The sequence below is a fragment of the Phyllobates terribilis genome, unplaced genomic scaffold (genome assembly GCF_046119375.1).
Source record: "Phyllobates terribilis strain yellow unplaced genomic scaffold, ASM4611937v1 Scaffold_124__1_contigs__length_5142088, whole genome shotgun sequence".
Taxonomy (NCBI): domain Eukaryota; kingdom Metazoa; phylum Chordata; class Amphibia; order Anura; family Dendrobatidae; genus Phyllobates; species Phyllobates terribilis.
The window spans coordinates 3,717,353-3,743,638 of NW_027362884.1; the positions used below are offsets into that span (position 1 = coordinate 3,717,353).

At 44.9% G+C, this 26,286-nt stretch overlaps 16 non-coding genes across 16 annotated transcripts; all 16 read left to right on the forward strand.

Moving 5' to 3' along the window:
* The first annotated feature begins 534 nt into the window (after positions 1 to 534).
* Positions 535 to 725, forward strand: LOC141203487 (U2 spliceosomal RNA). The gene has a single exon (XR_012274528.1). It is a non-coding gene; the product is annotated as a U2 spliceosomal RNA (small nuclear RNA).
* Positions 726 to 6,900: 6,175 nt separating this feature from the next.
* On the forward strand, positions 6,901 to 7,090 carry LOC141203236 (U2 spliceosomal RNA). The gene has a single exon (XR_012274360.1). It is a non-coding gene; the product is annotated as a U2 spliceosomal RNA (small nuclear RNA).
* Positions 7,091 to 8,205: 1,115 nt separating this feature from the next.
* LOC141203787 (U2 spliceosomal RNA) lies at positions 8,206 to 8,396 on the forward strand. Its single transcript, XR_012274813.1, has one exon. It is a non-coding gene; the product is annotated as a U2 spliceosomal RNA (small nuclear RNA).
* Positions 8,397 to 9,511: 1,115 nt separating this feature from the next.
* Positions 9,512 to 9,702, forward strand: LOC141203488 (U2 spliceosomal RNA). The gene has a single exon (XR_012274529.1). It is a non-coding gene; the product is annotated as a U2 spliceosomal RNA (small nuclear RNA).
* A 1,115-nt stretch (positions 9,703 to 10,817) lies between these two features.
* Positions 10,818 to 11,008, forward strand: LOC141203844 (U2 spliceosomal RNA). The gene has a single exon (XR_012274868.1). It is a non-coding gene; the product is annotated as a U2 spliceosomal RNA (small nuclear RNA).
* A 1,115-nt stretch (positions 11,009 to 12,123) lies between these two features.
* On the forward strand, positions 12,124 to 12,314 carry LOC141203845 (U2 spliceosomal RNA). Its single transcript, XR_012274869.1, has one exon. It is a non-coding gene; the product is annotated as a U2 spliceosomal RNA (small nuclear RNA).
* Positions 12,315 to 13,429: 1,115 nt separating this feature from the next.
* On the forward strand, positions 13,430 to 13,620 carry LOC141203791 (U2 spliceosomal RNA). Its single transcript, XR_012274817.1, has one exon. It is a non-coding gene; the product is annotated as a U2 spliceosomal RNA (small nuclear RNA).
* A 1,115-nt stretch (positions 13,621 to 14,735) lies between these two features.
* LOC141203489 (U2 spliceosomal RNA) lies at positions 14,736 to 14,926 on the forward strand. Its single transcript, XR_012274530.1, has one exon. It is a non-coding gene; the product is annotated as a U2 spliceosomal RNA (small nuclear RNA).
* A 1,114-nt stretch (positions 14,927 to 16,040) lies between these two features.
* Positions 16,041 to 16,231, forward strand: LOC141203491 (U2 spliceosomal RNA). Its single transcript, XR_012274532.1, has one exon. It is a non-coding gene; the product is annotated as a U2 spliceosomal RNA (small nuclear RNA).
* Positions 16,232 to 17,346: 1,115 nt separating this feature from the next.
* LOC141203492 (U2 spliceosomal RNA) lies at positions 17,347 to 17,537 on the forward strand. The gene has a single exon (XR_012274533.1). It is a non-coding gene; the product is annotated as a U2 spliceosomal RNA (small nuclear RNA).
* A 1,115-nt stretch (positions 17,538 to 18,652) lies between these two features.
* LOC141203827 (U2 spliceosomal RNA) lies at positions 18,653 to 18,843 on the forward strand. The gene has a single exon (XR_012274852.1). It is a non-coding gene; the product is annotated as a U2 spliceosomal RNA (small nuclear RNA).
* A 1,115-nt stretch (positions 18,844 to 19,958) lies between these two features.
* Positions 19,959 to 20,149, forward strand: LOC141203493 (U2 spliceosomal RNA). The gene has a single exon (XR_012274534.1). It is a non-coding gene; the product is annotated as a U2 spliceosomal RNA (small nuclear RNA).
* A 1,118-nt stretch (positions 20,150 to 21,267) lies between these two features.
* Positions 21,268 to 21,458, forward strand: LOC141203820 (U2 spliceosomal RNA). Its single transcript, XR_012274845.1, has one exon. It is a non-coding gene; the product is annotated as a U2 spliceosomal RNA (small nuclear RNA).
* Positions 21,459 to 22,573: 1,115 nt separating this feature from the next.
* Positions 22,574 to 22,764, forward strand: LOC141203494 (U2 spliceosomal RNA). Its single transcript, XR_012274535.1, has one exon. It is a non-coding gene; the product is annotated as a U2 spliceosomal RNA (small nuclear RNA).
* A 1,118-nt stretch (positions 22,765 to 23,882) lies between these two features.
* Positions 23,883 to 24,073, forward strand: LOC141203495 (U2 spliceosomal RNA). Its single transcript, XR_012274536.1, has one exon. It is a non-coding gene; the product is annotated as a U2 spliceosomal RNA (small nuclear RNA).
* A 1,115-nt stretch (positions 24,074 to 25,188) lies between these two features.
* LOC141203496 (U2 spliceosomal RNA) lies at positions 25,189 to 25,379 on the forward strand. Its single transcript, XR_012274537.1, has one exon. It is a non-coding gene; the product is annotated as a U2 spliceosomal RNA (small nuclear RNA).
* The last annotated feature ends 907 nt before the right edge of the window (positions 25,380 to 26,286 follow it).

Sequence of the window (26,286 nt, forward strand, 5' to 3'; positions counted from 1 at the left end):
CTGTGGCATTCTGTTAAACTGTTGCTTATGGCGGTCTCTGTGAGCTTCTCAGCGACATTCAGCCAGCCAGGTATCCTGCCTGCAGTAGATGGAATGTGGCAATGGAACGCTGGCTGCGCGTGTCATAATAGGCTCTGAGCCTTTATATACCTGTGCACAGCAGCAGCCACCTTCAGTCTGCTGCTGGACAGCCAGCAGCAGCAGCAGCAGGAGAGGTATGTAATCAGGAGCCCTCCTGCTAAGGGTAGACAGCTGCTCGTTCCACCCCACCCCCCGCCTTAATTGGTTCTCCTCCCTTCCAACGGTGTTGAGGCAGGTGGGAACAGCAGGGGGTGAAGGTGCTGTGTTTAAAGAGGTGGAGTTATGCAGATCTAAAACGCGTGGATTGCAGCAGCAGCAAGCCGAAAAGTGCAGGCATGTAAGGGATCTAGAGGTTGACAACATGTCTTCTTAACGGGAGTCCAGGAGCTCATTTCCACAAATGGACTTTTCAGGATCCTTGGGTGGCTCCGTAGTTTGAAACCAATTCTGGTTATCGCTTCTCGGCCTTTTGGCTAAGATCAAGTGTAGTATCTGTTCTTATCAGTTTAATATCTGATACGTCCCCTATCTGGGGACCATATATTAAATGGATTTTTAGAACAGGGAGATGGAAAAAGAGCTTGCTCTGTCCACTCCACGCATTGACCTGGTATTGCAGTATCTCCAGGACCGGTGCACCCCTTCTTTAATGCAGTTTCTAAAATCAGAAAGAATTGAATTCAATGTTTTTTGTTCATTTTGCTTGTTTGTCGGATTTTGGGATGGACTCTTTAGCTTTGCTTTTCTTCTCCTCATTGGATTTTTCATGTTCAAAGTTGCAGAAGCCAGATTACAAGCTCATTTTGGTTCAACTTCAGCAACTGTGCATTGCATTGCCATGTAATGTGATGCAATGCTATCTTTCTAGCTCTCCCTTTTTACTTCCTTTTGGATAAACAGACATATTAGGCAAGCATTTTGGAGCTTTCACCTAAATAACTACAGGTGGTGAGATAAGCTGCACAATATAATTGACCTTTCAGTATATTGTTGCACACACACCATCTATTTAGCAAATGCCCTTGTTATCAACAGCAGCCTTTTAAACTCACCTGAGCTAACAGGTATGTGCGCTGGTTACTCTGCTGCGCTTAAAATTTCTTTTTTGGTTTGCTACAATGCCTTTTCTGAAACGTTGTCTCCCTCTGCTGGAACACTGACTTCTTTCATTTAATGCCTGCAGACTATAAAAGAGAACCCAACCCAAAAAGTTTGGTTGATTAGTCTGTGACATTCTGTTAAACTGTTGCTTATGGCGGTCTCTGTGAGCTTCTCAGCGACATTCAGCCAGCCAGGTATCCTGCCTGCAGTAGATGGAATGTGGCAATGGAACGCTGGCTGCGCGTGTCATAATAGGCTCTGAGCCTTTATATACCTGTGCACAGCAGCAGCCACCTTCAGTCTGCTGCTGGACAGCCAGCAGCAGCAGCAGCAGGAGAGGTATGTAATCAGGAGCCATCCTGCTAAGGGTAGACAGCTGCTCGTTCCACCCCACCCCCCGCCTTAATTGGTTCTCCTCCCTTCCAACGGTGTTGAGGCGGGTGGGAACAGCAGGGGGTGAAGGTGCTGTGTTTAAAGAGGTGGAGTTATGCAGATCTAAAACGCGTGGATTGCAGCAGCAGCAAGCCGAAAAGTGCAGGCATGTAAGGGATCTAGAGGTTGACAACATGTCTTCTTAACGGGAGTCCAGGAGCTCATCTCCACAAATGGACTTTTCAGGATCCTTGGGTGGCTCCGTAGTTTGAAACCAATTCTGGTTATCGCTTCTCGGCCTTTTGGCACGATCTATCAGGTTTACCTGTGTGGTCTTGCCTGTGAGGTGCTCTTGGTACCCTTTCTCTCGGCCTGGGGGGATCGTTCCTCTTCGGAGGGACTTAACCCCCCTGCTGCTATTGGGAGGAAGGATTAGTCCGGGAGCAACGGGAAGGGATCCCATGAAGGCTTGCGCCTTTCAGAGAGAAGAGTCGGTACGTTCCTGAGTGAAGGATGCCGGCAACGCTCACATATTCATCGGGTGATGCCCGGATGCGGAACACCGTGAGGATTGAAGTTGGAGCAGCATCGAGGATGGAGAAGAATTTGGACTACATCTGCCATAGGATTCTTCTTGGAGTTCTGGAGTTTCGGCGGGAAGACATATTCTGCTTCCAGGACAACGAGTACAAGAGGACATACACCATCACCTTCAAGAGCCAGGGATGCTGTCAGCAACTCGTACAAAAGGTAAACGAGAAAAACTACTTAGATGAGTTGGATGGACTAACCTTTTGTCTCTTGTATGCTTATGACGAGATCCCCATCGTGGTGCATTTCCCGAACCCCTTTGTGGAAGCTGCAGACATCTCGACCTACCTTACCCGCTATTGTGATGATCTGAGATACCTGGGTACTGTGAAGAACGCGGTAGGCTTCTGGTGCGGCAAGAGAAGGTATATGGCCCGTCTAAAGAGGGACCTTAGTGGAGTGGGAGGAATGCTACACCCTCCCTCAACCTTCGTAATCGGTAAGAGCAGAGGCTACTTATTTTATCCTGGAATGCCAGTATGTTGCAGGAACTGTGGACAAATGGGTCATACCCAAACGTCCTGCTCGGGCAGGAAAGTAGACCGCTGCAATAATTGCAGCTGTTACGGACATTTAATGAAGGACTGTCCCGCTGGGAGGAAATGTAATCTCTGCGGTGAGGCGGGGCACATGTTCCGAGGATGCCCCAACAGGACCAGGACCAGGACCTACGCAGAAGCTGCATCTTCTGAAGCTGAGCCGATGCGCCCACCGGTCTTCACTGGCAGGCCGGCGTCGGAGGGCGGTTCGAAGGGCGAGAAGGCTGGGATGGAGCAGGGAGCCGGAGGCCCCTCTGGGGCGGCACCTGCATCGAAGTCCCTTAACGATGGGCGGACCTCGCATGGACCGGAGCGGGGGGGTCCTCCTTCTGGGAGGGTATCCTCCGTATCGATGGTTCCCGATACCGATCCTGTTGGGCTGGAGGGTGGTGCCCCTGTGCGGTTGGCTACAGGGGACCACGCAGCGATGGCCTCAGGATCTTCCAGGGCGATTAGCCAGCCAGATGAGGGGGCTTTGCTTCTAGGTGGCGAACATCAGGAAATCTGTGTTGCTGATCTTGTCCTGATGGACCAGTCTCCCCCCCTGGAGGAGGTGGAGGAAGAGGAGGACTGCACCAGTGACCTAGTGGAGTCTGCCCCGAAAAAGAGACGGAATGTCGAATCCCCAGCGTCTCCTGGAATGTGGCTGGGAACCGTGACCTACGAGGGGGCAACCGCCGGCTCACAGAATATCGAGTCGTTTGGGTCATCTAGCCCGGATGTCCTGGAGCAATTTGATATACAGGGCTTTGAGTCAGGTGTCCTCATGGAAGATCCACCACCCTGACCTATGAATGCCCACATTAAGACTTGTCTCACTGAATGTGAGGTCATTAAAGAGCCCAGTTCGTAGGGCTGCTCTATTCAAGTATTTAGAAACCACTGACTTTGACATATGTTTATTACAGGAATGCGGGATACAACATGCACTAAATTATAATGATATCAAGACAGATTGGAGACTGGGGCCCTCCATCTGGTCTGGCTCCAATGACAACAAGTCAGCGGGGGTGGGCTTCCTCTGTCGTGGGAGAAATATTACTATAAATGCTGTCACAGAAATAGTACCAGGCAGAGTGGTTTTAGTGCATTTTAAATTTAATGGTTTTACCCTACGTGTAATGAATATTTATGCTCCCCCTGATAAGCAAGAGAGAATTAATTTATTTGGGATATTGCCATTGTACTGTACTGGGTCATCTCCCCTGGTCGTAGGGGGTGATTTTAATTGTCTTTGTGCTAGTGAACAACGAGCAGGGGGTGACCCTTTACGCAAATTGGATAAGTCATGTCATCTATTGAAAGATTTTATAACTGATTTTAAATTATGCGATGCGTGGAGGTCACTCCTGCCGACGGACCCTGGTTATACGTGGTCCGGAAGAGGGGTGTCCTCCAGGATCGATTTTATTTTCCTATCAGATGATTTTAACCCTGTAAAATGTGTTTTAACATCAAATATATTTTCTGACCATAAGGGCTTGGAGGTGCATCTAGAATACCGGGATGAACAGAGGGTCAACAGGGGCCTCTGGCGTCTAAGTACTTACCTGCTGGAGGACCCTCTGATTCGACAAGACTTTGGTAAAGCCTATCAAGCCTGGCGGCGACAAAAACCTTCTGATGCCCCTATGGTAACCTGGTGGGAAAATTTGAAAAAAAAAGTCAGAATGTTTTTTATAAAAGCAGGGAGACGTAAAGCTAGAGAGAAAAAAAGATGTTTTAGTGATCTTAACACCAAACTGCAAACACTTTTTAAATTCAAAGAGCTAGGGGTGGAGGTGGGAGATGATATTGCTAGCCTAAAAACTGAAATTCAGAACTGCATAGACACAAAGGGGAAAGAGATTATTTTTAACTCTAGAGTGCAGCACTTGGAGGAGGGGGAGAAGTGCTCTCGCTTCTTCTTCAAAAAAGTCATGGATAAAAGAGAAGTGATCACAAATCTAGAGGGTGAAACATCTATGCAGGGAATGTTGAATGCTACTTTTAACTTTTATAAGCATCTTTTTAGTAAAAAGTGTATAGATGAGTCCTTTTTATCTGATGCTCTTAATGATCTCGATTTTAAGTTAAATTTTACAGACCAGGAGTTTTTAGAACGCGATATTGTTTTAGAGGAATTATTTTATGTTTTTAAAAGTTTCTCTAAGGGCAAAGCACCTGGGTGTGACGGACTACCTGTAGAATTTTACCTTACTTTTTGGGACATTTTAAAAGAGGAACTTTTTATGCTTTTTAAAGAAGTTTTTATTTGTGAACAGTTGCCATTTTCGTGGAGGAGAGGAGTGGTGTCTTTGATATATAAAAAAGGTGACCGCAGTACTCTAGCGAATTGGAGACCCATAACTCTCCTAAATGTTGATTACAAGGTACTTGCTAAGGTGGTTGCAGACCGGCTCAGGAGTGTCATTGCCAAACTAATCCAGCCTGAGCAGGTTTGTAGTGTACCAGGCAGAAGTATTTCAGAGGTTTTAAACGTATTAAGGGATGTAATTTGGTATTCCAGAGACCGGGGTCAAAATGTAGCTCTTTTAGCCCTAGATTTTGAAAAAGCTTTCGATAGAGTCTCTCATAGATTTCTTTTTAGAGTTTTAAAAAGAATGGGTATCCCTAATATGCTTTTAAATTGTATTAAGATTTTATATAAAAATTGTTTTAGTCAAATTTCTCTTAATGGCTTTTTAACAGATGGAGTTCCCCTTGAGTCCGGAGTGAAGCAGGGATGCCCCTTGTCGCCCATCCTGTTCATCTGCGCCATGGAGCCCCTGCTGAGCGCAATAAGGAAAGACAAAGTGATTAGAGGGGTTCCTGTTCCAGGCGGAGGTGGCAGTGATGTGAGAGTCTTTGGCTACATGGATGACGTGACGGTTGTGTGCGTGGACCCTGCTTCCCTCCGGAGGGCGGTGTTGCGCATTGATTTTTTTTCCCAGGCATCCGGTTTTAAACTTAATTTAAATAAATCTGAATGTCTGACTTTGGGATCCTGGGACACCGCCCAACTCCCGCAGCTCACTATAAAACGAGACAATGTAAAAATTCTTGGAGTTGTTTTTAACGAGGAGAATGTGGGAACTCAAAGCTGGGAGAATGTCATAGAAAAAATGTCAAAGAAAATATCATTTTGGGGTTTGAGGTCCCTAACAATGGAGGGGAAAATTTTAATTATAAAATCAGTGTTGTTACCCCTCATACTGTATATAGCTATGGTGTACCCCCCCTCTGATGTTTTAATTAAAAAAATGACTAGGATGATCTTTATGTTTTTATGGAACTCCAAAATGGAAAAATTAAGGCGAGAAATAATGAGGAAGAATAAAATGAACGGCGGAAGGGATGTCCCCGATTTACATATTTATTTGTATTTAAATTATTTCTGCTTTTGTTTCAAACATTTTAATGGTAATAGTGCGCTAAGTTATTTTTTAAAATATACTTGTGGGATGATTTTTAAAAGATGGTTTAAGTTGTCGTTGAATTCCCCTGTTTTACTATGCCCCCCCAAACACCAAGCAATCTTAGAAAAGACTGTTCGATTTTATAGCCTTGGTGATTTTAATATGGACATTTTTAAAGACCGCAAGAAGCTTTTATCTTTTCTGAGGAGGAATGAAGATGTGACTCCCATAGTAAATTTCTCAGAAGAGAGATCGAAGCAAGTTTGGAAGAATGTCTTCGGGAAATTCTTAGCAAATGGACATAAGGACATCGCATGGATGGTGGTCCACCAGTGCCTCCCCACCAGAGAATTTCAACACAGGAGAGGCCTGGTGGCCAGAGCCAAATGCCCCAGAGACTCATGTGTTAATGACGAAACCACCTTGCACCTTATGTGGAATTGCCCATTTGCACAGGAACTTTGGCACAAAGTTGGGATTCTTTTAAAATGGACTTGCGGTTTAAGAGATTTTAACCATGAATATGTTTTATATGGCCTTTTTAAATGTCCGACCCCTCAACAGTATTGTATATGTTGGTGTATGATTAACTGTTTTAAAGACGCCCTTTGGAAGGCACGCAATATTTTACTTTTTAAACGTGATGCTATTTCTGTGAAGGATTGTCTTAAAATTGCTTTTAGCCAGATGTATATTTATTACTTGAGGGATGTCAAATGTATTGGGAGGAGGGATGCTAATCGTATATGGGGTTTTTATGGGTGGAATTCTGTGTTTTAATAATGTACTGTTTGTGTTGTTGTTTTTGATTGTAAACCATCTTTTACGCACTTAATAAAATATGTTGAAACCTGATCTGTTCTTATCAGTTTAATATCTGATACGTCCCCTATCTGGGGACCATATATTAAATGGATTTTTAGAACAGGGAGATGGAAAAAGAGCTTGCTCTGTCCACTCCACGCATTGACCTGGTATTGCAGTATCTCCAGGACCGGTGCACCCCTTCTTTAATGCAGTTTCTAAAATCAGAAAGAATTGAATTCAATGTTTTTTGTTCATTTTGCTTGTTTGTCGGATTTTGGGATGGACTCTTTGGCTTTGCTTTTCTTCTCCTCATTGGATTTTTCATGTTCAAAGTTGCAGAAGCCAGATTACAAGCTCATTTTGGTTCAACTTCAGCAACTGTGCATTGCATTGCCATGTAATGTGATGCAATGCTATCTTTCTAGCTCTCCCTTTTTACTTCCTTTTGGATAACCAGACATATTAGGCAAGCATTTTGGAGCTTTCACCTAAATAACTACAGGTGGTGAGATAAGCTGCACAATATAATTGACCTTTCAGTATATTGTTGCACACACACCATCTATTTAGCAAATGCCCTTGTTATCAACAGCAGCCTTTTAAATTCACCTGAACTAACAGGTATGTGCGCTGGTTACTCTGCTGCGCTTAAAATTTCTTTTTTGGTTTGCTACAATGCCTTTTCTGAAACGTTGTCTCCCTCTGCTGGAACACTGACTTCTTTCATTTAATGCCTGCAGACTATAAAAGAGAACCCAACCCAAAAAGTTTGGTTGATTAGTCTGTGGCATTCTGTTAAACTGTTGCTTATGGCGGTCTCTGTGAGCTTCTCAGCGACATTCAGCCAGCCAGGTATCCTGCCTGCAGTAGATGGAATGTGGCAATGGAACGCTGGCTGCGCGTGTCATAATAGGCTCTGAGCCTTTATATACCTGTGCACAGCAGCAGCCACCTTCAGTCTGCTGCTGGACAGCCAGCAGCAGCAGCAGCAGGAGAGGTATGTAATCAGGAGCCCTCCTGCTAAGGGTAGACAGCTGCTCGTTCCACCCCACCCCCCGCCTTAATTGGTTCTCCTCCCTTCCAACGGTGTTGAGGCGGGTGGGAACAGCAGGGGGTGAAGGTGCTGTGTTTAAAGAGGTGGAGTTATGCAGATCTAAAACGCGTGGATTGCAGCAGCAGCAAGCCGAAAAGTGCAGGCATGTAAGGGATCTAGAGGTTGACAACATGTCTTCTTAACGGGAGTCCAGGAGCTCATCTCCACAAATGGACTTTTCAGGATCCTTGGGTGGCTCCGTAGTTTGAAACCAATTCTGGTTATCGCTTCTCGGCCTTTTGGCTAAGATCAAGTGTAGTATCTGTTCTTATCAGTTTAATATCTGATACGTCCCCTATCTGGGGACCATATATTAAATGGAATTTTAGAACAGGGAGATGGAAAAAGAGCTTGCTCTGTCCACTCCACGCATTGACCTGGTATTGCAGTATCTCCAGGACCGGTGCACCCCTTCTTTAATGCAGTTTCTAAAATCAGAAAGAATTGAATTCAATGTTTTTTGTTCATTTTGCTTGTTTGTCGGATTTTGGGATGGACTCTTTGGCTTTGCTTTTCTTCTCCTCATTGGATTTTTCATGTTCAAAGTTGCAGAAGCCAGATTACAAGCTCATTTTGGTTCAACTTCAGCAACTGTGCATTGCATTGCCATGTAATGTGATGCAATGCTATCTTTCTAGCTCTCCCTTTTTACTTCCTTTTGGATAAACAGACATATTAGGCAAGCATTTTGGAGCTTTCACCTAAATAACTACAGGTGGTGAGATAAGCTGCACAATATAATTGACCTTTCAGTATATTGTTGCACACACACCATCTATTTAGCACATGCCCTTGTTATCAACAGCAGCCTTTTAAACTCACCTGAGCTAACAGGTATGTGCGCTGTTTACTCTGCTGCGCTTAAAATTTCTTTTTTGGTTTGCTACAATGCCTTTTCTGAAACGTTGTCTCCCTCTGCTGGAACACTGACTTCTTTCATTTAATGCCTGCAGACTATAAAAGAGAACCCAACCCAAAAAGTTTGGTTGATTAGTCTGTGGCATTCTGTTAAACTGTTGCTTATGGCGGTCTCTGTGAGCTTCTCAGCGACATTCAGCCAGCCAGGTATCCTGCCTGCAGTAGATGGAATGTGGCAATGGAACGCTGGCTGCGCGTGTCATAATAGGCTCTGAGCCTTTATATACCTGTGCACAGCAGCAGCCACCTTCAGTCTGCTGCTGGACAGCCAGCAGCAGCAGCAGCAGGAGAGGTATGTAATCAGGAGCCCTCCTGCTAAGGGTAGACAGCTGCTCGTTCCACCCCACCCCCCGCCTTAATTGGTTCTCCTCCCTTCCAACGGTGTTGAGGCGGGTGGGAACAGCAGGGGGTGAAGGTGCTGTGTTTAAAGAGGTGGAGTTATGCAGATCTAAAACGCGTGGATTGCAGCAGCAGCAAGCCGAAAAGTGCAGGCATGTAAGGGATCTAGAGGTTGACAACATGTCTTCTTAACGGGAGTCCAGGAGCTCATCTCCACAAATGGACTTTTCAGGATCCTTGGGTGGCTCCGTAGTTTGAAACCAATTCTGGTTATCGCTTCTCGGCCTTTTGGCTAAGATCAAGTGTAGTATCTGTTCTTATCAGTTTAATATCTGATACGTCCCCTATCTGGGGACCATATATTAAATGGATTTTTAGAACAGGGAGATGGAAAAAGAGCTTGCTCTGTCCACTCCACGCATTGACCTGGTATTGCAGTATCTCCAGGACCGGTGCACCCCTTCTTTAATGCAGTTTCTAAAATCAGAAAGAATTGAATTCAATGTTTTTTGTTCATTTTGCTTGTTTGTCGGATTTTGGGATGGACTCTTTGGCTTTGCTTTTCTTCTCCTCATTGGATTTTTCATGTTCAAAGTTGCAGAAGCCAGATTACAAGCTCATTTTGGTTCAACTTCAGCAACTGTGCATTGCATTGCCATGTAATGTGATGCAATGCTATCTTTCTAGCTCTCCCTTTTTACTTCCTTTTGGATAAACAGACATATTAGGCAAGCATTTTGGAGCTTTCACCTAAATAACTACAGGTGGTGAGATAAGCTGCACAATATAATTGACCTTTCAGTATATTGTTGCACACACACCATCTATTTAGCAAATGCCCTTGTTATCAACAGCAGCCTTTTAAACTCACCTGAGCTAACAGGTATGTGCGCTGGTTACTCTGCTGCGCTTAAAATTTCTTTTTTGGTTTGCTACAATGCCTTTTCTGAAACGTTGTCTCCCTCTGCTGGAACACTGACTTCTTTCATTTAATGCCTGCAGACTATAAAAGAGAACCCAACCCAAAAAGTTTGGTTGATTAGTCTGTGGCATTCTGTTAAACTGTTGCTTATGGCGGTCTCTGTGAGCTTCTCAGCGACATTCAGCCAGCCAGGTATCCTGCCTGCAGTAGATGGAATGTGGCAATGGAACGCTGGCTGCGCGTGTCATAATAGGCTCTGAGCCTTTATATACCTGTGCACAGCAGCAGCCACCTTCAGTCTGCTGCTGGACAGCCAGCAGCAGCAGCAGCAGGAGAGGTATGTAATCAGGAGCCCTCCTGCTAAGGGTAGACAGCTGCTCGTTCCACCCCACCCCCCGCCTTAATTGGTTCTCCTCCCTTCCAACGGTGTTGAGGCGGGTGGGAACAGCAGGGGGTGAAGGTGCTGTGTTTAAAGAGGTGGAGTTATGCAGATCTAAAACGCGTGGATTGCAGCAGCAGCAAGCCGAAAAGTGCAGGCATGTAAGGGATCTAGAGGTTGACAACATGTCTTCTTAACGGGAGTCCAGGAGCTCATCTCCACAAATGGACTTTTCAGGATCCTTGGGTGGCTCCGTAGTTTGAAACCAATTCTGGTTATCGCTTCTCGGCCTTTTGGCTAAGATCAAGTGTAGTATCTGTTCTTATCAGTTTAATATCTGATACGCCCCCTATCTGGGGACCATATATTAAATGGATTTTTAGAACAGGGAGATGGAAAAAGAGCTTGCTCTGTCCACTCCACGCATTGACCTGGTATTGCAGTATCTCCAGGACCGGTGCACCCCTTCTTTAATGCAGTTTCTAAAATCAGAAAGAATTAAATTCAATGTTTTTTGTTCATTTTGCTTGTTTGTCGGATTTTGGGATGGACTCTTTGGCTTTGCTTTTCTTCTCCTCATTGGATTTTTCATGTTCAAAGTTGCAGAAGCCAGATTACAAGCTCATTTTGGTTCAACTTCAGCAACTGTGCATTGCATTGCCATGTAATGTGATGCAATGCTATGTTTCTAGCTCTCCCTTTTTACTTCCTTTTGGATAAACAGACATATTAGGCAAGCATTTTGGAGCTTTCACCTAAATAACTACAGGTGGTGAGATAAGCTGCACAATATAATTGACCTTTCAGTATATTGTTGCACACACACCATCTATTTAGCAAATGCCCTTGTTATCAACAGCAGCCTTTTAAACTCACCTGAGCTAACAGGTATGTGCGCTGGTTACTCTGCTGCGCTTAAAATTTCTTTTTTGGTTTGCTACAATGCCTTTTCTGAAACGTTGTCTCCTTCTGCTGGAACACTGACTTCTTTCATTTAATGCCTGCAGACTATAAAAGAGAACCCAACCCAAAAAGTTTGGTTGATTAGTCTGTGGCATTCTGTTAAACTGTTGCTTATGGCGGTCTCTGTGAGCTTCTCAGCGACATTCAGCCAGCCAGGTATCCTGCCTGCAGTAGATGGAATGTGGCAATGGAACGCTGGCTGCGCGTGTCATAATAGGCTCTGAGCCTTTATATACCTGTGCACAGCAGCAGCCACCTTCAGTCTGCTGCTGGACAGCCAGCAGCAGCAGCAGCAGGAGAGGTATGTAATCAGGAGCCCTCCTGCTAAGGGTAGACAGCTGCTCGTTCCACCCCACCCCCCGCCTTAATTGGTTCTCCTCCCTTCCAACGGTGTTGAGGCGGGTGGGAACAGCAGGGGGTGAAGGTGCTGTGTTTAAAGAGGTGGAGTTATGCAGATCTAAAACGCGTGGATTGCAGCAGCAGCAAGCCGAAAAGTGCAGGCATGTAAGGGATCTAGAGGTTGACAACATGTCTTCTTAACGGGAGTCCAGGAGCTCATCTCCACAAATGGACTTTTCAGGATCCTTGGGTGGCTCCGTAGTTTGAAACCAATTCTGGTTATCGCTTCTCGGCCTTTTGGCTAAGATCAAGTGTAGTATCTGTTCTTATCAGTTTAATATCTGATACGCCCCCTATCTGGGGACCATATATTAAATGGATTTTTAGAACAGGGAGATGGAAAAAGAGCTTGCTCTGTCCACTCCACGCATTGACCTGGTATTGCAGTATCTCCAGGACCGGTGCACCCCTTCTTTAATGCAGTTTCTAAAATCAGAAAGAATTAAATTCAATGTTTTTTGTTCATTTTGCTTGTTTGTCGGATTTTGGGATGGACTCTTTGGCTTTGCTTTTCTTCTCCTCATTGGATTTTTCATGTTCAAAGTTGCAGAAGCCAGATTACAAGCTCATTTTGGTTCAACTTCAGCAACTGTGCATTGCATTGCCATGTAATGTGATGCAATGCTATGTTTCTAGCTCTCCCTTTTTACTTCCTTTTGGATAAACAGACATATTAGGCAAGCATTTTGGAGCTTTCACCTAAATAACTACAGGTGGTGAGATAAGCTGCACAATATAATTGACCTTTCAGTATATTGTTGCACACACACCATCTATTTAGCAAATGCCCTTGTTATCAACAGCAGCCTTTTAAACTCACCTGAGCTAACAGGTATGTGCGCTGGTTACTCTGCTGCGCTTAAAATTTCTTTTTTGGTTTGCTACAATGCCTTTTCTGAAACGTTGTCTCCTTCTGCTGGAACACTGACTTCTTTCATTTAATGCCTGCAGACTATAAAAGAGAACCCAACCCAAAAAGTTTGGTTGATTAGTCTGTGGCATTCTGTTAAACTGTTGCTTATGGCGGTCTCTGTGAGCTTCTCAGCGACATTCAGCCAGCCAGGTATCCTGCCTGCAGTAGATGGAATGTGGCAATGGAACGCTGGCTGCGCGTGTCATAATAGGCTCTGAGCCTTTATATACCTGTGCACAGCAGCAGCCACCTTCAGTCTGCTGCTGGACAGCCAGCAGCAGCAGCAGCAGGAGAGGTATGTAATCAGGAGCCCTCCTGCTAAGGGTAGACAGCTGCTCGTTCCACCCCACCCCCCGCCTTAATTGGTTCTCCTCCCTTCCAACGGTGTTGAGGCGGGTGGGAACAGCAGGGGGTGAAGGTGCTGTGTTTAAAGAGGTGGAGTTATGCAGATCTAAAACGCGTGGATTGCAGCAGCAGCAAGCCGAAAAGTGCAGGCATGTAAGGGATCTAGAGGTTGACAACATGTCTTCTTAACGGGAGTCCAGGAGCTCATCTCCACAAATGGACTTTTCAGGATCCTTGGGTGGCTCCGTAGTTTGAAACCAATTCTGGTTATCGCTTCTCGGCCTTTTGGCTAAGATCAAGTGTAGTATCTGTTCTTATCAGTTTAATATCTGATACGTCCCCTATCTGGGGACCATATATTAAATGGATTTTTAGAACAGGGAGATGGAAAAAGAGCTTGCTCTGTACACTCCACGCATTGACCTGGTATTGCAGTATCTCCAGGACCGGTGCACCCCTTCTTTAATGCAGTTTCTAAAATCAGAAAGAATTGAATTCAATGTTTTTTGTTCATTTTGCTTGTTTGTCGGATTTTGGGATGGACTCTTTGGCTTTGCTTTTCTTCTCCTCATTGGATTTTTCATGTTCAAAGTTGCAGAAGCCAGATTACAAGCTCATTTTGGTTCAACTTCAGCAACTGTGCATTGCATTGCCATGTAATGTGATGCAATGCTATCTTTCTAGCTCTCCCTTTTTACTTCCTTTTGGATAAACAGACATATTAGGCAAGCATTTTGGAGCTTTCACCTAAATAACTACAGGTGGTGAGATAAGCTGCACAATATAATTGACCTTTCAGTATATTGTTGCACACACACCATCTATTTAGCAAATGCCCTTGTTATCAACAGCAGCCTTTTAAACTCACCTGAGCTAACAGGTATGTGCGCTGGTTACTCTGCTGCACTTAAAATTTCTTTTTTGGTTTGCTACAATGCCTTTTCTGAAACGTTGTCTCCCTCTGCTGGAACACTGACTTCTTTCATTTAATGCCTGCAGACTATAAAAGAGAACCCAACCCAAAAAGTTTGGTTGATTAGTCTGTGGCATTCTGTTAAACTGTTGCTTATGGCGGTCTCTGTGAGCTTCTCAGCGACATTCAGCCAGCCAGGTATCCTGCCTGCAGTAGATGGAATGTGGCAATGGAACGCTGGCTGCGCGTGTCATAATAGGCTCTGAGCCTTTATATACCTGTGCACAGCAGCAGCCATCTTCAGTCTGCTGCTGGACAGCCAGCAGCAGCAGCAGCAGGAGAGGTATGTAATCAGGAGCCCTCCTGCTAAGGGTAGACAGCTGCTCGTTCCACCCCACCCCCCGCCTTAATTGGTTCTCATCCCTTCCAACGGTGTTGAGGCGGGTGGGAACAGCAGGGGGTGAAGGTGCTGTGTTTAAAGAGGTGGAGTTATGCAGATCTAAAACGCGTGGATTGCAGCAGCAGCAAGCCAAAAAGTGCAGGCATGTAAGGGATCTAGAGGTTGACAACATGTCTTCTTAACGGGAGTCCAGGAGCTCATCTCCACAAATGGACTTTTCAGGATCCTTGGGTGGCTCCGTAGTTTGAAACCAATTCTGGTTATCGCTTCTCGGCCTTTTGGCTAAGATCAAGTGTAGTATCTGTTCTTATCAGTTTAATATCTGATACGTCCCCTATCTGGGGACCATATATTAAATGGATTTTTAGAACAGGGAGATGGAAAAAGAGCTTGCTCTGTCCACTCCACGCATTGACCTGGTATTGCAGTATCTCCAGGACCGGTGCACCCCTTCTTTAATGCAGTTTCTAAAATCAGAAAGAATTGAATTCAATGTTTTTTGTTCATTTTGCTTGTTTGTCGGATTTTGGGATGGACTCTTTGGCTTTGCTTTTCTTCTCCTCATTGGATTTTTCATGTTCAAAGTTGCAGAAGCCAGATTACAAGCTCATTTTGGTTCAACTTCAGCAACTGTGCATTGCATTGCCATGTAATGTGATGCAATGCTATCTTTCTAGCTCTCCCTTTTTACTTCCTTTTGGATAAACAGACATATTAGGCAAGCATTTTGGAGCTTTCACCTAAATAACTACAGGTGGTGAGATAAGCTGCAAAATATAATTGACCTTTCAGTATATTGTTGCACACACACCATCTATTTAGCAAATGCCCTTGTTATCAACAGCAGCCTTTTAAACTCACCTGAGCTAACAGGTATGTGCGAGGGTTACTCTGCTGCGCTTAAAATTTCTTTTTTGGTTTGCTACAATGCCTTTTCTGAAACGTTGTCTCCCTCTGCTGGAACACTGACTTCTTTCATTTAATGCCTACAGACTATAAAAGAGAACCCAACCCAAAAAGTTTGGTTGATTAGTCTGTGGCATTCTGTTAAACTGTTGCTTATGGCGGTCTCTGTGAGCTTCTCAGCGACATTCAGCCAGCCAGGTATCCTGCCTGCAGTAGATGGAATGTGGCAATGGAACGCTGGCTGCGCGTGTCATAATAGGCTCTGAGCCTTTATATACCTGTGCACAGCAGCAGCCACCTTCAGTCTGCTGCTGGACAGCCAGCAGCAGCAGCAGCAGGAGAGGTATGTAATCAGGAGCCCTCCTGCTAAGGGTAGACAGCTGCTCGTTCCACCCCACCCCCCGCCTTAATTGGTTCTCCTCCCTTCCAACGGTGTTGAGGCGGGTGGGAACAGCAGGGGTGAAGGTGCTGTGTTTAAAGAGGTGGAGTTATGCAGATCTAAAACGCGTGGATTGCAGCAGCAGCAAGCCGAAAAGTGCAGGCATGTAAGGGATCTAGAAGTTGACAACATGTCTTCTTAACGGGAGTCCAGGAGCTCATCTCCACAAATGGACTTTTCAGGATCCTTGGGTGGCTCCGTAGTTTGAAACCAATTCTGGTTATCGCTTCTCGGCCTTTTGGCTAAGATCAAGTGTAGTATCTGTTCTTATCAGTTTAATATCTGATACGTCCCCTATCTGGGGACCATATATTAAATGGATTTTTAGAACAGGGAGATGGAAAAAGAGCTTGCTCTGTCCACTCCACGCATTGACCTGGTATTGCAGTATCTCCAGGACCGGTGCACCCCTTCTTTAATGCAGTTTCTAAAATCAGAAAGAATTGAATTCAATGTTTTTTGTTCATTTTGCTTGTTTGTCGGATTTTGGGATGGACTCTTTGGCTTTGCTTTTCTTCTCCTCATTGGATTTTTCATGTTCAAAGTTGCAGAAGCCAGATTACAAGCTCATTTTGGTTCAACTTCAGCAACTGTGCATTGCATTGCCATGTAATGTGATGCAATGCTATCTTTCTAGCTCTCCCTTTTTACTTCCTTTTGGATAAACAGACATATTAGGCAAGCATTTTGGAGCTTTCACCTAAATAACTACAGGTGGTGAGATAAGCTGCACAATATAATTGACCTTTCAGTATATTGTTGCACACACACCATCTATTTAGCAAATGCCCTTGTTATCAACAGCAGCCTTTTAAACTTACCTGAGCTAACAGGTATGTGCGCTGGTTACTCTGCTGCGCTTAAAATTTCTTTTTTGGTTTGCTACAATGCCTTTTCTGAAACGTTGTCTCCCTCTGCTGGAACACTGACTTCTTTCATTTAATGCCTGCAGACTATAAAAGAGAACCCAACCCAAAAAGTTTGGTTGATTAGTCTGTGGCATTCTGTTAAACTGTTGCTTATGGCGGTCTCTGTGAGCTTCTCAGCGACATTCAGCCAGCCAGGTATCCTGCCTGCAGTAGATGGAATGTGGCAATGGAACACTGGCTGCGCGTGTCATAATAGGCTCTGAGCCTTTATATACCTGTGCACAGCAGCAGCCACCTTCAGTCTGCTGCTGGACAGCCAGCAGCAGCAGCAGCAGGAGAGGTATGTAATCAGGAGCCCTCCTGCTAAGGGTAGACAGCTGCTCGTTCCACCCCACCCCCCGCCTTAATTGGTTCTCCTCCCTTCCAACGGTGTTGAGGCGGGTGGGAACAGCAGGGGGTGAAGGTGCTGTGTTTAAAGAGGTGGAGTTATGCAGATCTAAAACGCGTGGATTGCAGCAGCAGCAAGCCGAAAAGTGCAGGCATGTAAGGGATCTAGAGGTTGACAACATGTCTTCTTAACGGGAGTCCAGGAGCTCATCTCCACAAATGGACTTTTCAGGATCCTTGGGTGGCTCCGTAGTTTGAAACCAATTCTGGTTATCGCTTCTCGGCCTTTTGGCTAAGATCAAGTGTAGTATCTGTTCTTATCAGTTTAATATCTGATACGTCCCCTATCTGGGGACCATATATTAAATGGATTTTTAGAACAGGGAGATGGAAAAAGAGCTTGCTCTGTCCACTCCACGCATTGACCTGGTATTGCAGTATCTCCAGGACCGGTGCACCCCTTCTTTAATGCAGTTTCTAAAATCAGAAAGAATTGAATTCAATGTTTTTTGTTCATTTTGCTTGTTTGTCGGATTTTGGGATGGACTCTTTGGCTTTGCTTTTCTTCTCCTCATTGGATTTTTCATGTTCAAAGTTGCAGAAGCCAGATTACAAGCTCATTTTGGTTCAACTTCAGCAACTGTGCATTGCATTGCCATGTAATGTGATGCAATGCTATCTTTCTAGCTCTCCCTTTTTACTTCCTTTTGGATAAACAGACATATTAGGCAAGCATTTTGGAGCTTTCACCTAAATAACTACAGGTGGTGAGATAAGCTGCACAATATAATTGACCTTTCAGTATATTGTTGCACACACACCATCTATTTAGCAAATGCCCTTGTTATCAACAGCAGCCTTTTAAACTCACCTGAGCTAACAGGTATGTGCGCTGGTTACTCTGCTGCGCTTAAAATTTCTTTTTTGGTTTGCTACAATGCCTTTTCTGAAACGTTGTCTCCCTCTGCTGGAACACTGACTTCTTTCATTTAATGCCTGCAGACTATAAAAGAGAACCCAACCCAAAAAGTTTGGTTGATTAGTCTGTGGCATTATGTTAAACTGTTGCTTATGGCGGTCTCTGTGAGCTTCTCAGCGACATTCAGCCAGCCAGGTATCCTGCCTGCAGTAGATGGAATGTGGCAATGGAACGCTGGCTGCGCGTGTCATAATAGGCTCTGAGCCTTTATATACCTGTGCACAGCAGCAGCCACCTTCAGTCTGCTGCTGGACAGCCAGCAGCAGCAGCAGCAGGAGAGGTATGTAATCAGGAGCCCTCCTGCTAAGGGTAGACAGCTGCTCGTTCCACCCCACCCCCCGCCTTAATTGGTTCTCCTCCCTTCCAACGGTGTTGAGGCGGGTGGGAACAGCAGGGGGTGAAGGTGCTGTGTTTAAAGAGGTGGAGTTATGCAGATCTAAAACGCGTGGATTGCAGCAGCAGCAAGCCGAAAAGTGCAGGCATGTAAGGGATCTAGAGGTTGACAACATGTCTTCTTAACGGGAGTCCAGGAGCTCATCTCCACAAATGGACTTTTCAGGATCCTTGGGTGGCTCCGTAGTTTGAAACCAATTCTGGTTATCGCTTCTCGGCCTTTTGGCTAAGATCAAGTGTAGTATCTGTTCTTATCAGTTTAATATCTGATACGTCCCCTATCTGGGGACCATATATTCAATGGATTTTTAGAACAGGGAGATGGAAAAAGAGCTTGCTCTGTCCACTCCACGCATTGACCTGGTATTGCAGTATCTCCAGGACCGGTGCACCCCTTCTTTAATGCAGTTTCTAAAATCAGAAAGAATTGAATTCAATGTTTTTTGTTCATTTTGCTTGTTTGTCGGATTTTGGGATGGACTCTTTGGCTTTGCTTTTCTTCTCCTCATTGGATTTTTCATGTTCAAAGTTGCAGAAGCCAGATTACAAGCTCATTTTGGTTCAACTTCAGCAACTGTGCATTGCATTGCCATGTAATGTGATGCAATGCTATCTTTCTAGCTCTCCCTTTTTACTTCCTTTTGGATAAACAGACATATTAGGCAAGCATTTTGGAGCTTTCACCTAAATAACTACAGGTGGTGAGATAAGCTGCACAATATAATTGACCTTTCAGTATATTGTTGCACACACACCATCTATTTAGCAAATGCCCTTGTTATCAACAGCAGCCTTTTAAACTCACCTGAGCTAACAGGTATGTGCGCTGGTTACTCTGCTGCGCTTAAAATTTCTTTTTTGGTTTGCTACAATGCCTTTTCTGAAACGTTGTCTCCCTCTGCTGGAACACTGACTTCTTTCATTTAATGCCTGCAGACTATAAAAGAGAACCCAACCCAAAAAGTTTGGTTGATTAGTCTGTGGCATTCTGTTAAACTGTTGCTTATGGCGGTCTCTGTGAGCTTCTCAGCGACATTCAGCCAGCCAGGTATCCTGCCTGCAGTAGATGGAATGTGGCAATGGAACGCTGGCTGCGCGTGTCATAATAGGCTCTGAGCCTTTATATACCTGTGCACAGCAGCAGCCACCTTCAGTCTGCTGCTGGACAGCCAGCAGCAGCAGCAGCAGGAGAGGTATGTAATCAGGAGCCCTCCTGCTAAGGGTAGACAGCTGCTCGTTCCACCCCACCCCCCGCCTTAATTGGTTCTCCTCCCTTCCAACGGTGTTGAGGCGGGTGGGAACAGCAGGGGGTGAAGGTGCTGTGTTTAAAGAGGTGGAGTTATGCAGATCTAAAACGCGTGGATTGCAGCAGCAGCAAGCCGAAAAGTGCAGGCATGTAAGGGATCTAGAGGTTGACAACATGTCTTCTTAACGGGAGTCCAGGAGCTCATCTCCACAAATGGACTTTTCAGGATCCTTGGGTGGCTCCGTAGTTTGAAACCAATTCTGGTTATCGCTTCTCGGCCTTTTGGCTAAGATCAAGTGTAGTATCTGTTCTTATCAGTTTAATATCTGATACGTCCCCTATCTGGGGACCATATATTAAATGGATTTTTAGAACAGGGAGATGGAAAAAGAGCTTGCTCTGTCCACTCCACGCATTGACCTGGTATTGCAGTATCTCCAGGACCGGTGCACCCCTTCTTTAATGCAGTTTCTAAAATCAGAAAGAATTGAATTCAATGTTTTTTGTTCATTTTGCTTGTTTGTCGGATTTTGGGATGGACTCTTTGGCTTTGCTTTTCTTCTCCTCATTGGATTTTTCATGTTCAAAGTTGCAGAAGCCAGATTACAAGCTCATTTTGGTTCAACTTCAGCAACTGTGCATTGCATTGCCATGTAATGTGATGCAATGCTATCTTTCTAGCTCTCCCTTTTTACTTCCTTTTGGATAAACAGACATATTAGGCAAGCATTTTGGAGCTTTCACCTAAATAACTACAGGTGGTGAGATAAGCTGCACAATATAATTGACCTTTCAGTATATTGTTGCACACACACCATCTATTTAGCAAATGCCCTTGTTATCAACAGCAGCCTTTTAAACTCACCTGAGCTAACAGGTATGTGCGCTGGTTACTCTGCTGCGCTTAAAATTTCTTTTTTGGTTTGCTACAATGCCTTTTCTGAAACGTTGTCTCCCTCTGCTGGAACACTGACTTCTTTCATTTAATGCCTGCAGACTATAAAAGAGAACCCAACCCAAAAAGTTTGGTTGATTAGTCTGTGGCATTCTGTTAAACTGTTGCTTATGGCGGTCTCTGTGAGCTTCTCAGCGACATTCAGCCAGCCAGGTATCCTGCCTGCAGTAGATGGAATGTGGCAATGGAACACTGGCTGCGCGTGTCATAATAGGCTCTGAGCCTTTATATACCTGTGCACAGCAGCAGCCACCTTCAGTCTGCTGCTGGACAGCCAGCAGCAGCAGCAGCAGCAGGAGAGGTATGTAATCAGGAGCCCTCCTGCTAAGGGTAGACAGCTGCTCGTTCCACCCCACCCCCCGCCTTAATTGGTTCTCCTCCCTTCCAACGGTGTTGAGGCGGGTGGGAACAGCAGGGGGTGAAGGTGCTGTGTTTAAAGAGGTGGAGTTATGCAGATCTAAAACGCGTGGATTGCAGCAGCAGCAAGCCGAAAAGTGCAGGCATGTAAGGGATCTAGAGGTTGACAACATGTCTTCTTAACGGGAGTCCAGGAGCTCATCTAAACAAATGGACTTTTCAGGATCCTTGGGTGGCTCCGTAGTTTGAAACCAATTCTGGTTATCGCTTCTCGGCCTTTTGGCTAAGATCAAGTGTAGTATCTGTTCTTATCAGTTTAATATCTGATACGTCCCCTATCTGGGGACCATATATTAAATGGATTTTTAGAACAGGGAGATGGAAAAAGAGCTTGCTCTGTCCACTCCACGCATTAACCTGGTATTGCAGTATCTCCAGGACCGGTGCACCCCTTCTTTAATGCAGTTTCTAAAATCAGAAAGAATTGAATTCAATGTTTTTTGTTCATTTTGCTTGTTTGTCGGATTTTGGGATGGACTCTTTGGCTTTGCTTTTCTTCTCCTCATTGGATTTTTCATGTTCAAAGTTGCAGAAGCCAGATTACAAGCTCATTTTGGTTCAACTTCAGCAACTGTGCATTGCATTGCCATGTAATGTGATGCAATGCTATCTTTCTAGCTCTCCCTTTTTACTTCCTTTTGGATAAACAGACATATTAGGCAAGCATTTTGGAGCTTTCACCTAAATAACTACAGGTGGTGAGATAAGCTGCACAATATAATTGACCTTTCAGTATATTGTTGCACACACACCATCTATTTAGCAAATGCCCTTGTTATCAACAGCAGCCTTTTAAACTCACCTGAGCTAACAGGTATGTGCGCTGGTTACTCTGCTGCGCTTAAAATTTCTTTTTTGGTTTGCTACAATGCCTTTTCTGAAACGTTGTCTCCCTCTGCTGGAACACTGACTTCTTTCATTTAATGCCTGCAGACTATAAAAGAGAACCCAACCCAAAAAGTTTGGTTGATTAGTCTGTGGCATTCTGTTAAACTGTTGCTTATGGCGGTCTCTGTGAGCTTCTCAGCGACATTCAGCCAGCCAGGTATCCTGCCTGCAGTAGATGGAATGTGGCAATGGAACGCTGGCTGCGCGTGTCATAATAGGCTCTGAGCCTTTATATACCTGTGCACAGCAGCAGCCACCTTCAGTCTGCTGCTGGACAGCCAGCAGCAGCAGCAGCAGGAGAGGTATGTAATCAGGAGCCCTCCTGCTAAGGGTAGACAGCTGCTCGTTCCACCCCACCCCCCGCCTTAATTGGTTCTCCTCCCTTCCAACGGTGTTGAGGCGGGTGGGAACAGCAGGGGGTGAAGGTGCTGTGTTTAAAGAGGTGGAGTTATGCAGATCTAAAACGCGTGGATTGCAGCAGCAGCAAGCCGAAAAGTGCAGGCATGTAAGGGATCTAGAGGTTGACAACATGTCTTCTTAACGGGAGTCCAGGAGCTCATCTCCACAAATGGACTTTTCAGGATCCTTGGGTGGCTCCGTAGTTTGAAACCAATTCTGGTTATCGCTTCTCGGCCTTTTGGCTAAGATCAAGTGTAGTATCTGTTCTTATCAGTTTAATATCTGATACGTCCCCTATCTGGGGACCATATATTAAATGGATTTTTAGAACAGGGAGATGGAAAAAGAGCTTGCTCTGTCCACTCCACGCATTGACCTGGTATTGCAGTATCTCCAGGACCGGTGCACCCCTTCTTTAATGCAGTTTCTAAAATCAGAAAGAATTGAATTCAATGTTTTTTGTTCATTTTGCTTGTTTGTCGGATTTTGGGATGGACTCTTTGGCTTTGCTTTTCTTCTCCTCATTGGATTTTTCATGTTCAAAGTTGCAGAAGCCAGATTACAAGCTCATTTTGGTTCAACTTCAGCAACTGTGCATTGCATTGCCATGTAATGTGATGCAATGCTATCTTTCTAGCTCTCCCTTTTTACTTCCTTTTGGATAAACAGACATATTAGGCAAGCATTTTGGAGCTTTCACCTAAATAACTACAGGTGGTGAGATAAGCTGCACAATATAATTGACCTTTCAGTATATTGTTGCACACACACCATCTATTTAGCAAATGCCCTTGTTATCAACAGCAGCCTTTTAAACTCACCTGAGCTAACAGGTATGTGCGCTGGTTACTCTGCTGCGCTTAAAATTTCTTTTTTGGTTTGCTACAATGCCTTTTCTGAAACGTTGTCTCCCTCTGCTGGAACACTGACTTCTTTCATTTAATGCCTGCAGACTATAAAAGAGAACCCAACCCAAAAAGTTTGGTTGATTAGTCTGTGGCATTCTGTTAAACTGTTGCTTATGGCGGTCTCTGTGAGCTTCTCAGCGACATTCAGCCAGCCAGGTATCCTGCCTGCAGTAGATGGAATGTGGCAATGGAACGCTGGCTGCGCGTGTCATAATAGGCTCTGAGCCTTTATATACCTGTGCACAGCAGCAGCCACCTTCAGTCTGCTGCTGGACAGCCAGCAGCAGCAGCAGCAGCAGGAGAGGTATGTAATCAGGAGCCCTCCTGCTAAGGGTAGACAGCTGCTCGTTCCACCCCACCCCCCACCTTAATTGGTTCTCCTCCCTTCCAATGGTGTTGAGGCGGGTGGGAACAGCAGGGGGTGAAGGTGCTGTGTTTAAAGAGGTGGAGTTATGCAGATCTAAAACGCGTGGATTGCAGCAGCAGCAAGCCGAAAAGTGCAGGCATGTAAGGGATCTAGAGGTTGACAACATGTCTTCTTAACGGGAGTCCAGGAGCTCATCTCCACAAATGGACTTTTCAGGATCCTTGGGTGGCTCCGTAGTTTGAAACCAATTCTGGTTATCGCTTCTCGGCCTTTTGGCTAAGATCAAGTGTAGTATCTGTTCTTATCAGTTTAATATCTGATACGTCCCCTATCTGGGGACCATATATTAAATGGATTTTTAGAACAGGGAGATGGAAAAAGAGCTTGCTCTGTCCACTCCACGCATTGACCTGGTATTGCAGTATCTCCAGGACCGGTGCACCCCTTCTTTAATGCAGTTTCTAAAATCAGAAAGAATTGAATTCAATGTTTTTTGTTCATTTTGCTTGTTTGTCGGATTTTGGGATGGACTCTTTGGCTTTGCTTTTCTTCTCCTCATTGGATTTTTCATGTTCAAAGTTGCAGAAGCCAGATTACAAGCTCATTTTGGTTCAACTTCAGCAACTGTGCATTGCATTGCCATGTAATGTGATGCAATGCTATCTTTCTAGCTCTCCCTTTTTACTTCCTTTTGGATAAACAGACATATTAGGCAAGCATTTTGGAGCTTTCACCTAAATAACTACAGGTGGTGAGATAAGCTGCACAATATAATTGACCTTTCAGTATATTGTTGCACACACACCATCTATTTAGCAAATGCCCTTGTTATCAACAGCAGCCTTTTAAACTCACCTGAGCTAACAGGTATGTGCGCTGGTTACTCTGCTGCGCTTAAAATTTCTTTTTTGGTTTGCTACAATGCCTTTTCTGAAACGTTGTCTCCCTCTGCTGGAACACTGACTTCTTTCATTTAATGCCTGCAGACTATAAAAGAGAACCCAACCCAAAAAGTTTGGTTGATTAGTCTGTGGCATTCTGTTAAACTGTTGCTTATGGCGGTCTCTGTGAGCTTCTCAGCGACATTCAGCCAGCCAGGTATCCTGCCTGCAGTAGATGGAATGTGGCAATGGAACGCTGGCTGCGCGTGTCATAATAGGCTCTGAGCCTTTATATACCTGTGCACAGCAGCAGCCACCTTCAGTCTGCTGCTGGACAGCCAGCAGCAGCAGCAGCAGGAGAGGTATGTAATCAGGAGCCCTCCTGCTAAGGGTAGACAGCTGCTCGTTCCACCCCACCCCCCGCCTTAATTGGTTCTCCTCCCTTCCAATGGTGTTGAGGCGGGTGGGAACAGCAGGGGGTGAAGGTGCTGTGTTTAAAGAGGTGGAGTTATGCAGATCTAAAACGCGTGGATTGCAGCAGCAGCAAGCCGAAAAGTGCAGGCATGTAAGGGATCTAGAGGTTGACAACATGTCTTCTTAACGGGAGTCCAGGAGCTCATCTCCACAAATGGACTTTTCAGGATCCTTGGGTGGCTCCGTAGTTTGAAACCAATTCTGGTTATCGCTTCTCGGCCTTTTGGCTAAGATCAAGTGTAGTATCTGTTCTTATCAGTTTAATATCTGATACGTCCCCTATCTGGGGACCATATATTAAATGGATTTTTAGAACAGGGAGATGGAAAAAGAGCTTGCTCTGTCCACTCCACGCATTGACCTGGTATTGCAGTATCTCCAGGACCGGTGCACCCCTTCTTTAATGCAGTTTCTAAAATCAGAAAGAATTGAATTCAATGTTTTTTGTTCATTTTGCTTGTTTGTCGGATTTTGGGATGGACTCTTTGGCTTTGCTTTTCTTCTCCTCATTGGATTTTTCATGTTCAAAGTTGCAGAAGCCAGATTACAAGCTCATTTTGGTTCAACTTCAGCAACTGTGCATTGCATTGCCATGTAATGTGATGCAATGCTATCTTTCTAGCTCTCCCTTTTTACTTCCTTTTGGATAAACAGACATATTAGGCAAGCATTTTGGAGCTTTCACCTAAATAACTACAGGTGGTGAGATAAGCTGCACAATATAATTGACCTTTCAGTATATTGTTGCACACACACCATCTATTTAGCAAATGCCCTTGTTATCAACAGCAGCCTTTTAAACTCACCTGAGCTAACAGGTATGTGCGCTGGTTACTCTGCTGCGCTTAAAATTTCTTTTTTGGTTTGCTACAATGCCTTTTCTGAAACGTTGTCTCCCTCTGCTGGAACACTGACTTCTTTCATTTAATGCCTGCAGACTATAAAAGAGAACCCAACCCAAAAAGTTTGGTTGATTAGTCTGTGGCATTCTGTTAAACTGTTGCTTATGGCGGTCTCTGTGAGCTTCTCAGCGACATTCAGCCAGCCAGGTATCCTGCCTGCAGTAGATGGAATGTGGCAATGGAACGCTGGCTGCGCGTGTCATAATAGGCTCTGAGCCTTTATATACCTGTGCACAGCAGCAGCCACCTTCAGTCTGCTGCTGGACAGCCAGCAGCAGCAGCAGCAGGAGAGGTATGTAATCAGGAGCCCTCCTGCTAAGGGTAGACAGCTGCTCGTTCCACCCCACCCCCCGCCTTAATTGGTTCTCCTCCCTTCCAATGGTGTTGAGGCGGGTGGGAACAG